At 46.8% G+C, this 16,456-nt stretch overlaps 1 protein-coding gene across 1 annotated transcript in view; it reads right to left on the reverse strand.

The window, feature by feature from the left end:
• FRAS1 (Fraser extracellular matrix complex subunit 1) overlaps positions 1-16,456 on the reverse strand; it is a 523,356-nt gene that overhangs the window by 243,962 nt on the left and 262,938 nt on the right.

Consider the following 16,456-nt stretch of genomic DNA (forward strand, 5'->3'; position numbering starts at 1 on the left):
TCCATAACTCTGGTGCTGCCACCGAGAAGGCCCTGGCTCGTGTCAAATGCAACCTGGCCTCCTTTGGTCCAGGGGTGGACAGCAGATTTTTTGTCCCTGAACGCAGTGCTCTTTGGGGGATATATGGGGAAAGGCGGTCCCGCAGATAAACAGGTCCCTGACCATAAAGGGCTTTAAAGGTCAATACCAACGCCTTGAAACGGACTCGGAACACAATAGGTAGCCAGTGCAGCTCTTTCAGCACTGGCTGAATGTGCTCCCATCGAGGGAGCCTCATTAACAGCCGTGCCGCAGCATTCTGCACTAACTGTAGTTTCAGAGTCAGCGTCAAGGGTAGCCCCATGTAGAGAGCATTACAGTGATCTATTCTTGAGGCGACCGCAGCATGGATCACCATTGCTAAGTCATTGTGCTCCAGAAAAGGAGCCAGCTGCTGCACCTGCCGAAGATGAAAAAAGGCGGCTCTAATAGTGGCTGCCACCTGGACCATTGTAAGGGAGGACTCAAGGAGCATGCCCAAGCTCTTGACCTTAGGGGCCAGTATCAATGGCACCCCGCCTAGAGCCGGCAGCTGGACCCCTCCCCATGGACCACCCCGGCTCAGATAGAGAACCTCCGTCTTCATCGGGTTCAATTTCAGCCGACTCAGCCTGAGCCAGGATACTACGGCTTGAAGAGCCAGGTCCAGATTTTCCAGGGTACAGTCGGACTGGCCACCCATCAATAGATAGAGCTGGGTGTCGTCCGCGTATTGGTGACAACCCAGTCCATACCTCCTGACAATCTGGGCAAGGGGGCACATATAGATGTTAAATACCGGGGACAGAACCGAATCCCTGAGGCACACCACATGTGAGTGAGTGCCTCTGGGATGACTCCTCCCCTATCACCACCCTTTGTCCCCGATCTTGGAGAAAGGAGGTCAACCACTGTAAGACGGACCCCTGAATCCCCACGTCGGCAAAGCGGTCAGTCAGTAGCTGATGATCAACCGTATCAAAAGCAGCTGACAGGACCAATAATAGCAGCACTGCTGAGCCGCCCCGATCCAGATGTCGCAGGAGGTCATCCATGAGAGTGACCAGAACCGTCTCCGTCCTGTAGCCTGGTCAAAAGCCGGACTGGAATGGATCCAGTGCGGAAGTGTCCTCCAGGAATCCCTGTAGCTGAATTGCCACCGCCTGCTCTATAACCTTACCCAAAAAGGGAAGGTTTGATACTGGCCGATAGTTCGCCAATATGGCCGGATCTGCAGATGGTTTTTTCAAGAGGGGACGGACCACAGCCTCTTTAAGGGGTGTGGGAAAGATCCCTTCTATCAGGGATCTATTGATGATATCTTGCAGTGCTTCACGTAGCATTGCCTGGCTAGCTTTTATAAGCCAGGACGGGTACGGATCCAACCTACAAGTCATACGGAGTACAGCTAAAAGGATCCTGTCGACTTCCTCCACGCTGAGTGCACTGAAGGAATCCAGAACTGGACCAGAAGACATGCTCGGTGCCCCAAGTTCTTTCACTGTATTAAATATGGTGGGGAAAGTCAAGTCAGAGCGACGAGACTTTATCTGCGAAAAAACTCGCAAAAGCCTCACAGCCTATTTCCATTTCTCTAATATTTTGTTTACCATGCGGTAAAATTGTTAGTGATCGAATTATACTAAGCAATTGTGCTGGGCGCGAGGTAGCAGATTCAATCCGGGACGCAAAGTAATTCTTCTTTGTGGCCTGAACTGCCATCTCATAGGTCCACATAAATGACCTATAGGATGTTCTCGTAGCTTCGTCATGAATATGTCGCCATTGTCTCTCTAGTCATCTTAATCGCCGTTTTATTGATCGTAGCTCCAGGGTATACCATGGAGCGGATCGTGAACAAGGATGAAGAGGACATCGGGGAGCGATCTCGTCGATGGCCGTGGAGAGCTGGCTATTCCAGTTCTCCACCAGTTCATTCAATGAGTCACCAGAGGGCTAGGGATCCTGCACAGCCGTTTGAAGCCGCAAAATGTCCATCTGGCTATATGGGCGAGCTAAAACTTGCTCACCGCCTAGACGGGGTAGAGGTGGTGTATTCACACAAGCCCTCAGGGCATAGTGGTCAGACCATGGCACCGCCTCGGCAGAAATCTGATCCACTCCAACTCCCGCTGCAAAAATCAGGTCTAATGTATGCCGAGCCTGGTGCGTGGGTGCTGTTATATATTGGGAGATTCCCAGTGCAGCCATGGAAAGCACTAGGTCCGTCATCCAAGTGAAAGCTGCATCTTCGGCATGGACAATGAAGTCGCCCAAGACAATAAGCCGAGGGTGCTCCAATGCCCAGCCTGCTACAGCCTCCATCAGGGACGGTAGGGCACTGGCTGATGCGCTGTCACGGGCTGGAGCCGGGTCAGGCAAAGTCCAGGGGCAGTCCAAGGTCTGTAGCTGGTGAGCAAAGAGGGTCCAAGGTGCCAAAACCGAATCACAGTCCAGGTATCACAGGTCAGAGGTTCAGAAGCCGAAGTCAGGGGGTCCAGAAGTCAAAGCCAAAGTCAGGGGGTCCAGAAGCCAAAGTCAAAAGCCAAAGTGGATGCTAGAATGTCAGGTAAGTGACTAGTTGCTTCCACAAAGCCTCCTCCCAATGCCCACAGCTATATAGCCCTCTGCTGTCTGTTGCCCATTTGGGATAATTGCTGGCTCAGAGAGGCAGCCAGGATCCTGCTGAGACTCAAGCATCCTCACTCATAGAAGGGCCAGAATCCTTTCAAAACTCTTGCTCTTGAGCGTGCTGCCCTCCTCCGATCCCTGAGGTCCTGACGAAGGCGGTCACACACACGAGCCACCCGAGAGGGCGAGGCAGGGGGGCTTGGATCTTCTCCAGCAGGAGGCAGGGGCACTGGTGCAGGTGGCAGGGGCACAGTTTCTTCTGCAGGCTCAGCTTCTTCTGCAGGGTCCCCAGTACCCATGACATGCGCTAGGCGGACGATACACCAGCCAGATTGCTAAACTCTCCCCTACATCCCACACCAGGCCAGCACATTCTATGCTTACGATCTTTGGCCGAAGGAGCACCCTGAAGGAGCAATCCTCCCGTATGAAAATAGCCACCCCTCCCCCACCCCGCCCGCTAGTCCAAACCTGATGAAGAACGGTGCAAGAAATTGCAAGTAACCAGTTGCCAGATTACATCACCTACCCATTTGGCATCAGCCCAGGCCTCCACAGAACTGCCAGCCTCTCAGTTGTTCTTTGTATGCCTTTGAAAACAATGGCTTCGTCTGCAGCAACTGACATCGAAAATTACTTAATTCCATGTGATCCAAAGTTTTCTCAGCGAATTTCTGCAGATCCAGTCGCTGTTAGTTATACAGACTGGCTGTGAAAGTGGCGCATAACCCAATTCCTTTGAATATTTACACGTTACTTACAATCCTAGTATAAGAGCCCCGCGGCGCAGAGTGGTAAAGCTGCAGTTCTGCAGTCCTAAACTCTGCTCATGACCTGAGTTCGATCCCATCGGAAGCTGGTTCAGGTAGCCGGCTCCAAGCTGACTCAGCCTTCCATCCTTCCGAGGTCAGTAAAATGAGTACCCAGCTTTTTGGGGGGAAAGCGTAGATGACTGAGGAAGGCAATGGCAAACCACCCCATAAAAAGTCTGCCGTGAAAACGTTGTGAAAGCAACATTACCCCAGAGTCGGAAACGACTGGTGCTTGCACAGGCAACTTTTCCCTTTCCTTTCCCTACAATCCTAGTAGTTCCAGATTGGATCAATCCTGTAACTGGTCGAACCTTCAAGATTCTGGACCAATAAGCACCTTAAGGCTGCCAGCTCTGGGTTGGAAAAATTCTGGAGATCCGGGGGAGGTGGAGTCGGGATGGCAGGGTTTGGGGAGGGACTTCTATGGGGTATAATGCCATAGAATCCACCTTCAAAAACACTTTGTCCATGGGAACTGATCTCTATTGCCTGTGGAACAGTTGTAATCCCAGGAGATCTTTTGGGTCTAGGGTTGAGAACCCTAGACCCCATGAAGTCCTAAGGTATAAGCTTTAATGAGTCAAAGCACCTTTTCATGCAGTTCTTGTAACTGAAGGGGACTTTGGTTCTCGAAAGCTTACATCTTGGAATTTTTTTACAATTTATTTTGTGTGTATGCACAAGCACATGCATGCATACCGGGAAATCCTGGTGACTTCTGGCGACCCCTACTGGGATATGGAGGATATTCAGATACAGCCTGCCTCTGCCTCCTGGTCCTAGTATTCCAAGGAGGTCTCCCATCCAAGTACTTGCCAGGGTTGGCCTTCCTCAGCTTCCGAGATCAGGCTTGCCTGGGCTATCCACGTCACGGCTACACCCAGGAAATATTGCTGGTCAGTAAGCTGCTATTGGACACAAATATATCTCTTCTACCACTGAACAAAATAGCTGAAACTACAGTGTAATTACCTGAAACTACAGTGTAAACGACAGCCTAAAGCCATAATCTTATGCCTTTGCCATGTAATTTTAAATCCCAAAGAACAGCTATGGAGGTTAGGGGGTTCCCTCGCACCATTTCCCTCAAATAAACAAAAAAAACACTCTTTCTCTCACCAACAACACACACACACTGCTGTTATACTTGGCTGGAGAAAAGACAAGTACGATATAGTCTGCCTAGGGTTGCCAAGTCCAATTAAAGAAATATCTGGGGACTTTGGGGGTGGAGCCAGGAGACATTGGGGAAGGAGCCATAAGCAAAGTTGTGACAAGCACAATTGAATTCCAAAGGAAGTTCTGGCCATCACATTTAAGGGGACCACATACCTTTTTAATGCCTTCCCTATATTAGAAATAATGAAGGATAGGGGCACCTTCTTTTGGGGCTCATAGAATTGGACTCCCTGGTCCAATCTTTTTGAAACTTGGGAGAGCGTTTTGAGGAGACTCATCAGATGCTACGCGGAAAATGTGGTACCTCTTACTCAAAAAAACCGCCCCTCCAGAGCCCCAGATACCCCAGGATTAATTCTCCATTATACCCTATGGTTCAGCAGCCATTTCCCTCCCTCCCCCCCCCCCGTTTCTGATGACCCTGAAGCTCTGGAGGGTCCCCTGAAGCTCCGGGGATCCCCTGCCCCCACCTAGGGATTGGCACCTCCACTCATGAGTTGCTGAACTTCCAAGTTTTTCACAGAAACACAGGGCAACCAAAGGTTCAAGTTTACCTTCACGCTATGCAAACGACCTCTGCAGGGATTGTGCAACACACTGGAGGGTCTGGGCTCCTTTCACAGCCATGTTGTCCTGCCTCCTCCCCTCACCTCCCCTTCAGCCTTAAAGACGCAGACACACCATCCGAAAAGGAAGGCTTTCTCAATTAGAGACTGAAGCCTCCAGAGCGGGAAAGGCACATGATGGCTGTGGGGGCGGGGCTTCCCCCCGCTGGCCAGCTGACCGGAGGCGGGAAGGAGCCTGGGAAAGCGGGAGAACCCCCGCTGGGACCTGGGGATTGGCAAACCTGATCATACCTGTCCTTCACTTTGAGTAAGATCTGCATCGGAAGGCACCGTCTTCGTGCCTGCAGAGAGCACCCATTTGGAAACAGCTCATGGTAGGCCACTTCGCTTGGAACCTCCTAACTGGTTCCTCCCAACACTAGGCCAACGGTGGCCATTTTGTTCTGTCACCCACCAGCTTTCCTCTGAATTCTAAATGTGCCCTCCGCAGCTTTAACAGGGTTGAAGATCCCTGTGCTGAGACAAACGGTGAGGTGATTTTTTACTGAATCAATTTCATGTGGTGAACTATTAGGATAATCACTATTAAAATGAATTCCCCACCCCACCCCCCACCATGCACAAGATGGAAGCCATCAAAACAGACTAATCCACACAGGCCTCTACAACTCAAGAGGATTCCATAAGAAAATGGTTCTGAGCTTCTGTATATTAAACAAAAAGACAGAGGGGGTAAATCTTCCTGGATAGCCTGGGAGATCATGAAAATGCTTTTTGAAGAGGCTGAGTATTGAACGTAGCAGTATGTCATGGAAAAAGGGCTCAAACCTGTAAGAACTGATAAGTCTCAAGAAGAAAAGTTTGTGGAGTGGGGCTTACATGTCCCTGGTTCATTCTTTGCAGGTTTCTAGCTTGTCTCATTCGAATAAGCACTGGCATTTACTCTGCAGGTAGCTCTTCAGCTTGTAAGGTATTATCTGGCATAGTTAATATAATACCAGAGGGAATGTAGGCTCCCATAACATATCTTCTCCCTCTCTAAGCCCTGCTTCAGGTTTCAGCCTATCTGGAAGTTAGGTTATCACCAGCTATAAAGAACAAGCCATTCTCTATTATCCCCCCCAGCTACAGACTTTCTTCCCTGTGATATCCTCTCTGCTATCATTTAGGTAAAGACTTTGCCATCAGGTTTGGGGTGTGTTTTAAAATGATCGACATTTTTATATGCTAACTGGTTTTAACAAAAAGAAGCCTGCAGGCACACAAAAGCTTATACTTTGAATAAAATTTTGTTGGTCTTAAAAGTGCCGCTGGACTCAAACTTTGTTCTGCTGCTTCAAACCAACACGGTTACCTCACCTGAATCTGGTTTTTAAAAACTATGCTTTAAATTTGAAGGTATTCTGTGTTTTATGGGTGGTTTTTTATTTTTAATCCAGTTGTTTTAGTGTTATCTAATTTGCTGTCTTGAAATATCCTTTCTTGCAATTGCTCTGTTTTTAATTTTTGTAAATTGTTATATTATTTTTCATACAATTGTAAGGAACTGCAAGTTTTAAGTTGGCAGCTTTTCCAACTGGAAAGGGCTCAGAACTTTGTGAAAAACTGACGGTTGAAGAGACAGCTGGAGGTACCCCCACCTCCCCTCTTCCTGAGAGAGTGGAGGATTTCTATGCAAGAAGGAATTCTAGAGAAGACAGACCGCGAAGCTGTGAAATGGATAATTGGCAGGAAAGTGGCCATATTCTAGTATGGGTCTTTTGTTCTGCAGTGTCTTCTGCTGTGAGGAAAACTCTGCTTCACAGAGCCTGTAAAAACTCTGCTTCACAGAGCCTCTGCTTCACAGAGCCTCACTACTCGATATATTGTACTGTTCACAGTGTTTTGTTCAGAACTCCCGGTTCTATATCCCTGGTTGTCCCTGCCTTTTAATAAAAGCAATGTTTGTTTAAGCATCAGCTCAGGTTTTTGAAAGGGACATTCACAACACTGCAACTGTTAATCTGGTCCTTTTAAGGCTGAAAGGCAGCCTAATTCCCCCCCCCCCTTTCTAAATAACCATATCAGGATTCAGGACACTATGTATTTACCACATGCACCTCAGACAATAAAAGTATCTTGTTCTTTACTGAATCAAAAAGAGCAGTGGGAATTCGGGCCTTCATATAGGCCCAAAGTCAATCATCCTGATATTGATCCAAATGGCTGATCATCTGAACATTTTGGTTGCCTTTCACAACAAATTAATCAGTACGTTTTGCTTCAGTCATCTTCTGGAGTTTCCAGAAGCATTCACATGTTACACTTGTACAGCTTCTCCCTCACAGTGTTTATTTTGTACCATTCCTGGAGTTTCCCATGCTTATGAGCATACAGGAGACTAATATTTAATATAACCAGTGCTTGCTTGGTGGTTTACAAGCAAATGGTATACAAAGACAGGGCTTTTTTTGTTGCAGGAACTCTTCTGTATATTAGGCCACACACCCCTAATGTAGCCAATCCTCCAAGAGCTTAGTGGGCTCTTCTTACAGGGCCTATGTAAGTTATTGCAGGATTGGCTACATCAAAGGGGTGTGGCCTAATATGCAAAGGAGTTCCTGCTGCAAAAAAAAAAGCCCTATACAGAGGTTAAAGTGTTGGGTTAGGACTCAGTTGCACAGTCCGGGGCTCAAATCCCCGGTCACAAAGTTCACTAAGTATCCTTAAGCCGCTCCATTATCTCTCAGTATAACTTGACAGGATTGTTGTGAAGATAAAATGGAGGAACAGGTATGGACCTTAGGAATTCTGACACAAGATGGTGGGCTCAACAGCTGCCACAGGAAGTGGCGCCATCCACAGAATCTCAGGGAGTGAGGTCATACATAATTCTCCTCAACGCTTCAGGCAGAAGTTCTGTTTAACAGGATGCCTTTATAAACGAACCTCCTGTTCAAAAACATTTTCTTGCACACACACAGCTTACTTCACTCACACAGTGATTCTTGTGCTGTGGCAGCAGCTGATGCCGAAACAATATTTTTAATAATCAGCACAGCCAACAAGATCTTCAGTGGGCAATCAGAAGCCCTGCTGGGCAAAATCCCCACCCCCTTCTTAAAGACACTTGACAGGCACCTGGAAAAGTGTAGGCAGGTGCCATGGTGCCCACAGGCACTATTTTGGGTCTAGAAGCATGAGTATTGTTGGCATAGGGTTGCCAAGCACCCGCTGGGGGTAGGGGATCCTCCGGTTTAGGGGGTCCCAACCTACCGGCATGGAGCAGGCCGCCGGGGGATCCCCACCCCCAAAGAGCTCTGTCATTGCGCGACATGCCCTGTGTGATGACATCACTTGGAAGCGATGTCATAATGCAGGGTACGTTAATGCAGTGACATTCTAGGATTCATGGTAGAACTCTACTGAATCTCCCACCACAGTGGTGGAGGGACTTGGCAACGCTATGCCAACAAGAACTAAACAAGGGGTGTCGAACTCATTTGTTATGACATAAATGAGACCTTGTTGGGCCGGGCTATGTCAGGTTGGGCCAGGCCATGTGTGAACCTATTTAAGATTATGTAGCAAAGATATAAACTTTATAAAGGACGCAAACACAATTACAGGGTTTTTTTAAATAAAACTTAAAACATGCTTAAAACATTAGCATTCATTGGTCTTAAAGGTGCTTTCTTTTGTATCTCTCCATGGGATCCAGGGACCTGGGCAAAGGAAGCTCTGGATCTTTCCTCCCTTCCCCAGGGGACCAGGAGGGGGAGGAGCTTCAGCCAATAAAAGGAAGAGAGGCTTGGCTCGGTAGCTCTGCTATGCGATTGAGAGAGTCTGGCAAAGCAAGCTCTGCCTCCCCCCCCCCTTCCTCCCCAAGGGAGGAGCCTCAACCAATGGGAAAAAAGAGGTTTTGTTCTGAAGTTCAATTGAGCAGGCCTTGCAAAGCAAGCTGTTATGCAGAAGGAAGCAAAAGAGGGAGAAGGAAGCAGATGACAGTCCGTTGCTCGGGGGCCTGATAGGAGCCCTCCGAGGGCTTGGTTTGGCCCTCGGGCCACATGTTTGACACTCCTGAACTAAACCCTACTGAATTTCTCCCCACTCCCCCACACACTCCATGTCCCAAGCATGTGTTTTTTAAACGACTTCTTTATTGAGACATGTCTTCTAATACGCCAAGGACCATTACCTTTTTGTAATGGGTGTAATATCTACAAAAACGTCAACTGGCTGTAATCAGCCACTCAGCGCTTAGTCCCACGAGGAGAGAAAAGCGAGTTTGTACAGGCAAGGCGCCAGTGGATATATTTCTATTTGCAGGGAAAGATAGGAGCTGGTGCTGAATCTCATGCACAGAAATAAATGAATGTCGCTCTGCAGCAATCCAAGTACAAGAGAGCGCTAGGAAGGGGGGAAAGTCAGTTTTGTGTTTATGATTAGCACAGAAGAAGAGAATTTCACGTTTGGTATTTGGAATGGTTGTTGGCATGTTCAACCACGTACAACTGGCACTTAGTGGAAAATTACATCACTTTAGATATTATTATTTTTTCCATTATTACACCCAAGTTTTGTGCTAAAGATGTTCTTAATTTCTATTATCCTTCAGCAAGGCACGCACGTACTTGTTAAACAAAGCACGTGCTGAAAAACACAAATATGGAACCACCTTGCAGGGGAGAACACGCTCAGCTTGTAGGACCTGTAATGTATACATGAACTTCTAAATGCTTTACAAACACATTTAAAAAATCAAAGTCGGGGAGAAGCATTATTCAAGCAGAATAGGTCTCAGCCTGGCCACGGTCTAGATGCAAGGCCCCCTGGAAGGTTCAAGTTAACCGCTTTGACCTTCCGAAAGGATCAGAGGAATAGTTAACAAATTGAATCAGTGGCAGCTCATCTGCTCAGCAATTCCAAGCTGAGCCCTTAGGGGGGGTCAGTCCTACCCACAAACAGCAATGTCATAAACGGTATGCAAAAGTTCCTGGTGAAAGCAGAATTAATTGGCGCAATATGGATAATTTGTTGCATTTGTGCCCCGTCCTTCATCTAAGCATCTCAAGGCAATCTTCGTGGACTTTTGAAGTCCAGTCTTCTGGACTTTTCAGTTTAGAAAAGAGATTACTAAAAGGGGAGGGGGGCATGACAGAGGTTTAGAAAATAATGCATGAGTTGGAGAGGGTTGACGAAGATAACTTTTTTCTCCCTCTTCCAAAATGCTAGGGCATCCAATGAAGCTGACAGGAAGAAGTTCAGGATTGCCAAAAGGAAATACCTCTTTATTTAACAAGTGATTAAAATACAGAATTCATCGCCAGAAGACATAGTGATGGCCACAGACATTTTGTTGTTCAGTCGCACAGTTGAGTCTGACCCTTTGCGACCCCATGGACAAAGTCTCGCCAGGCCTTCCTGTCTTCCACCATCCTCCGAAGTCTGCTCAAATTCGTGTTAGTTACATCAGTAACGCTGTCCGGCCATCTCATCTTTTGCTGTCCTCTTCTTCTTTTGCCTTCTGTCTTTCCCAGCATCAGGATCTTCTCCAGGGAGTGCTCCCTTCTCATTTGGTGGGCAAAGTACTGGAGCTTCAGCATCTGACCTTCTAGGGAACAGTCAGGGTTGATTTCCCTTAGGATTGACTGATTGGATCTTCTTGCAGTCCAAGGACTCTCAAGAGTTTTCTCCAGCACCACATCTCAAAAGCATCTATTCTTCTTCGCTCGGTCTTCCTTATGGTCCAACTCTCACAGCCATACATTATTTATTACTACTGGGAATACCATCACATTGACTATACGGACTTCTGTTGGTGGGGTGATGTCTCTACTTTTTATTATACTGCCCAGGTTCGCCATAGCTGTCCTCCCAAGGAGCAAACGTCTTTTAATTTCATGGCTACAGTCACCATCTGCAGTGATCTTGGATCCCAGAAATGTGAAGTCTGTCACTACTTCCATATATTCCCCTTCCCGTTCCATATCTTCCCCTTCCTGTTCCATATCTTCCCCTTGCCACCCCCGTGGCAGGGTGATGGGGCCGGATGCCATGATCTTAGTTTTTTTGATGTTGAGTTTCAAGCCTACTTTTGTGGTCTCCTCTTTCACCTTCAACAAGAGGTTCTTTAGGTCCTCTTCACTTTCTGCCATTAGAGTGGTGTCATCTGCATATCTGAGGTTGTTGATGTTTTCCCCCGGCAATCTCAATTCCGGCCACAGACATAGATGGCTTTAAAAGGGAACCGGACAGATTCATGGAGGAGTGGTCTACTGCTGCTAGCCATAATGACTAAAGGGAACTTCCATGTTCAGAGGTAGTAAATCTCTGAGTACCAGGAGGCAACATCAGAGGAAGGGCTTGGCCTCTATGCCTAGTTAGTTACGGTAGTTAGTTTATTTGATTTATATTCCGGCCTCCCTGCCGAAGCAGGCTCAGGGTGGCTCACAAACACAATAGGATAACAATAAAAACAGTTAAATTAAACATTAAAATAAACAATTTACAACAGTTTAAATAATTTGGTGCTAATTCCGTATGATCTAGGATGGCATTCAGTGTTCTTATGCATCCAATTGGATCTGATATCGTGGTGGTGGTCGTCAGTCAGTTAAAGGCTAGTTGAAATAATACTGTCTTGCAAGCCTTGCGGAACTGGGCAAGGTCCCACCAAGGCTCTGACCTCCTCAGGCCATTGGTCCCACCAGTGGTGAGCAGCAAATGGAGAAGATTGTTGTTGACCCTCAAGGAGAACTGGGTGGCCACTTTGTGAGACAGGATGCTGGGCTTGATGGACAACTGGGCTGATCTTGTTACATCCTTATGGAATTTACCTAATTTATCTCATCAACTTGCATATTTTATGACTTGGGTTCCAGGTCTCTCTGTGGTCAAGGTCTATTGATTAATCCAAATCAGTACCTTCTTTACCAAAACCACACCGGCATGTTCAGGATATTAGAAGTGGATCCGTGCAAAGCTCAACATTTGCCTCACGACTGAATCCAACACTGGAACTTTTGTGTTAGCATGGCAGATGTGAGCTGAACTATGATGTGCCTATCTATTGTGCATGCTTTTTTTTTATCACCCCCTTCCTCAAAAAGGTTAATTTATTTATGCAATTTGTCTAAAACGTTTGTTCCTTACGGAGCTCAAGACAGCTGACAACATAGATAAAATACATCAAATAAAATACATTAAAACATAAAAAAAAATGTGGCCTAATATGCAAATGAAAAACACGCTGGAAATAATAAACAGCCCCTTGCTACAGGGGCACACATATTTGAGCAGGGACAGGCCTCGAATTCAGCAGGAGCTCACAGGAGAGTTCTGAACCTTTCTGAGAGTTCCACCTCCTCCTTCCCACCTTGTCCACTGAATAGTAGGCGCAGCTGCATAACAATCCCTGGATAAGCTCCACCACCTATTTTTCAACAAAACAACCCCTGAGCAGGGGTATCGTATGCAGGGATCCCAACCTCACCAGGTTGCAAGACTGCTACTATAATACAGTCTATTTGCATTGTTTCCTTGATAGTATAGAAAATTTATTTTCATATGCATGGAATGGGATAGTAACAACACAGGATTTGGGGGGACTACAGATGGTACAGTCCCACCGTGAAAAAGAACAAGAGAACAGGTAATCTCGTTTAATGCAATTTTCCATTGAATTTTTCTTTGTCAAAAGCAGAAAGGGTTTTTTTTAAGGAAGGGAAACAAAAAGGGGAATGTCTAGCCCATATTCAGCCATGACGGTAATCCCAACACATAAAAGATGAGAACTGGCGCGCATCCAGTGACAAAAAAAAAATGTTTGCAGAGCAAATGAGGATAGTGAGATGTGTAAGCTGCAATTAGAAAATGAGCCTTCCCAAATGGCCCCACTTCTCAAATCCAGTCTCAAATTTCTCTTTTACCTTCCTTCTCAAGGTGACAGCACATTAGAGATGCCAGTGTGGTTTTTGGCTTCAAAACATTTGGGCAGGGGGAAGAACAGGGGCTGCGGTGCTGTCCAAAAGGGTGAGTGAAACCATGGCTTTTTGGGTAGCAGGACCTCCTTTGCATATTAGGCCACACACCCCTGATGTAGCCAGTCCTCCTGGAGCTTACAGTAGGCTCTGTACTAAGAGCCCTGTAAGCTCTTGGAGGATTGGCTACATCATGAGGGTGTGGCCTAGTATGCAGAGGAGTTCCTGCTACAAAAAAAAGCCCTGGGAGTAACACTTCCTTTCCATGGTTCCCTAATTGTAAATGGACATCACAGGTTAGCCTTCAGTCCTGGCAGGAAAACAAGACAGGTATCGTTTCCAGTAAGGGGGTTCCAATGCTCTGCTCCATTTGATCCTTGCCCCACATGTTCCCCAGAGAGCACTTCGATCAAGCTCTCAAAATCTTTTGGCTGACCCTGGGCTAAAAGAGATTAGGCTTAATTCCACCACAGCAAGAGCCTTCTCGGTTGCAGCCCCAATACTCTGGAACACCCTCGCAGAAGCCATCAGGGCCCTGCAAGACTGAACTGTCTCGGATGGCATACGACATCTAATGGGAGAGGGCTGCCACCACATCTGGATCTATCGCACTTTAGTACTAACTGCCTAGGATCTGTACTCATGGAGAAAGGAAATATTATATGCCTGAAGTAACACCACTGCAATTTATCTGATGGTTTTATTGTTTTAATATTGCTTATTGTGTATTTTATGTTGCTAGCTGCCTTGAGTCTGCACAGAATAGGCGGGATATAAATATAACGTAAATAAATAAATGTTTTAAAGAATGGTGAAGGTCTTGTCTGACAACTGACAAGAGATGGGGGAGAAGAGGGCTTGCTTTATCGCCAGGGCTGATTTTGTAGCAGGAGCTCCTTTGCATATTAGGCCACACACCCCTGATGTAGCCAATCCTCCTGGAGCTTACAGTAGGCCCTGCAATAAGAGCTCTGTAAGTTCTTGGAGGATTGGCTACATCAGGGAGGTGTGGCCTAATATGCAAAGCAGCTCCTGCTACAAAATCAGCCCTGATATCGCTGACATATCTATGCAGTGATGTCACTTATGGGTCACAATGATGTCATTTACGGGTCATCGAGCTGGAAGTAACACCCTAGCGTTGACCCAAAATCTATGATTTAACCAGAACATCACCTAACCAATGACATCACACCCAAGTTGCACTGGAAGGGCCCCTGTGACATCTTGCACCACGAATTGCAACCCCCTCCACCCATTTTTCCTGGCATATCCCCCCGCCGTTGCCCAGCTGAGCAGCAGCAGGCAGAGACACCGTTGTGAGAAGGGCTCCTGCAGAAGCAGAAGACCTAGGCCAATTCCCCACTAGCCTTATGCCGCTCTCATGCTCCTCTTCTATGCAGGGCTTCTGTCTGATTTCGCACAAGCTGCCCTGGGAATGCAACTTGCTCTGCCTCTTTTGCGCGGCAAGCAGAAACCGTTTTTTAGAGGATCTTGCTTGCCACGCAAAAGAGGCGGAGCGAGTTGCAGCCCCAGGGCAGCTTCTGTGAAATCGGACGGAAGCCCCGTGGAGAAAAGGAGAGTGAGATCAGGACAAGGCTAGTGTGGAATCGGTCCTAGTAACCCAGTCTCAAAACAGCTCAATGCAATCCTGTTCCAGGGGGGATAATTTCTCCCATTAAATCCCATCAAAGTCACTCAAGTGTTGTTCAACTTGCCTGTAGTTTTTCAAATGATATCCACATTCCCATTTACAAGGCTTGGCAGTCTCCCTTTCTTCATTCAGATACGTTTTTAATGAGTAACTGCACGTTTTGCTAAAAAAGCTGTTATCTCCTTTTCAAGCGGAACTTCTCTCACTCTGCATTCCTTTTTTTATAAAAGAGTCTTAATGGTCTCAGATACCGTAGCCTGTATCCATGAATAGACAGCCTGCCTCATTCCCATTGTGACAAGCTACAGAATATCACAACATGCACACACATTAAAATTAAATACATCATTTTTACCCTTTATCCATCCCAAATGCAGCAGTACAGCTGTTGATAACAGGGCCTAGCTGGGCAAACATCCGGCCAGCGCTGCAGCAACTGTATTGGTTGCCAATTGTGTACTGGATCTGTTTCAAGGGTTTAGTATTGACTTTTAAAGGCTTACATCTGGGACTGACATATCTGTGGGACTGCATCTCCCCATATATGCCCTGGAGACCATTACAGTCTGGCACCCAAAGGACATATGAACATATGAAGCTGCCTTCTACTGAATCAGACCCTCCTGGGTCCATCAAAGTCAGTATTGTCTTCTCAGACTGGCAGCGGCTCTCCAGGTCTCAAGCTGAGGTTTTTCACACCTATTTGCCTGGACCCTTTTTTGGAGATGCCAGGGATTGAACCAAGCAGATGCTCTACCACTGAGGCACCGTCCCTCCCCACGTCCATCTTGCCTCAATTAGGGCCAGGGCTTTTTCAGCCTTGGCCCCAGCCTGGTGGAATCAGCTCCCCCTCGAGATCCAGGCCCTTACTGAACTGTTACCTTTTCGTAGGGCCTGCAAAACAGAGCTATTCCACCAGGCCTTTAGTTGAGGCAGCAGGAATCCTACACTATTGGGCATCCTGCTCCACTGGCCAGCCCTATGCTGTAGTACCACCTCTGTCACAATATTAAACTACCTTTGCTGTGTCTGATTCTTAGAATGTGCCTGATTCTTAGATTTGCAGGCCATACAACATGTGCCAAGTGATTCCTAGGCTGTACAACATATGCCAACTGAGCCACCATCAAAAATTGTCTATGATTGTATTGCCTTTTATTTTATTCATACATTTTAATAGTTATTCATAGTGTTTTTGTAATGTTGTTATCCACCCTCAGCTCTCCTTGGGATAGGGCAGACTATAAATGACCTAAAATAAATTTACTAAATCACAAAGCAATCAAATTCAGTTACTGCAGTGGAAGGACACTGAAATCCATGGGCTCAGACAGGAAGAACTCTGTATAAGCTTATGCCTTGGTTCAACCTAGACATTCCTAATGCACTTTCAAAGCAACGTTCTGACAACCTGTATAAATTTGGTGAACAAATGCAACAGTAACAGATCAAATGTGCCCAGACCTTCCATACACTTTTTGTTATAAACAGCAGCCCTGTTTGGTGGAGAATTTTAGGATATCTTGAGATTGTACCATAGAGAAGTAGCTCCTGTGCCACTCTAGGAGTCCCTACCTCACGAAGACACACAAAATCCCCACCTCACACCACCAACTCCCAATTAGTCAAAGAGGA

Source organism: Heteronotia binoei, chromosome 9 (assembly GCF_032191835.1).
Source record: "Heteronotia binoei isolate CCM8104 ecotype False Entrance Well chromosome 9, APGP_CSIRO_Hbin_v1, whole genome shotgun sequence".
NCBI lineage: Eukaryota > Metazoa > Chordata > Lepidosauria > Squamata > Gekkonidae > Heteronotia > Heteronotia binoei.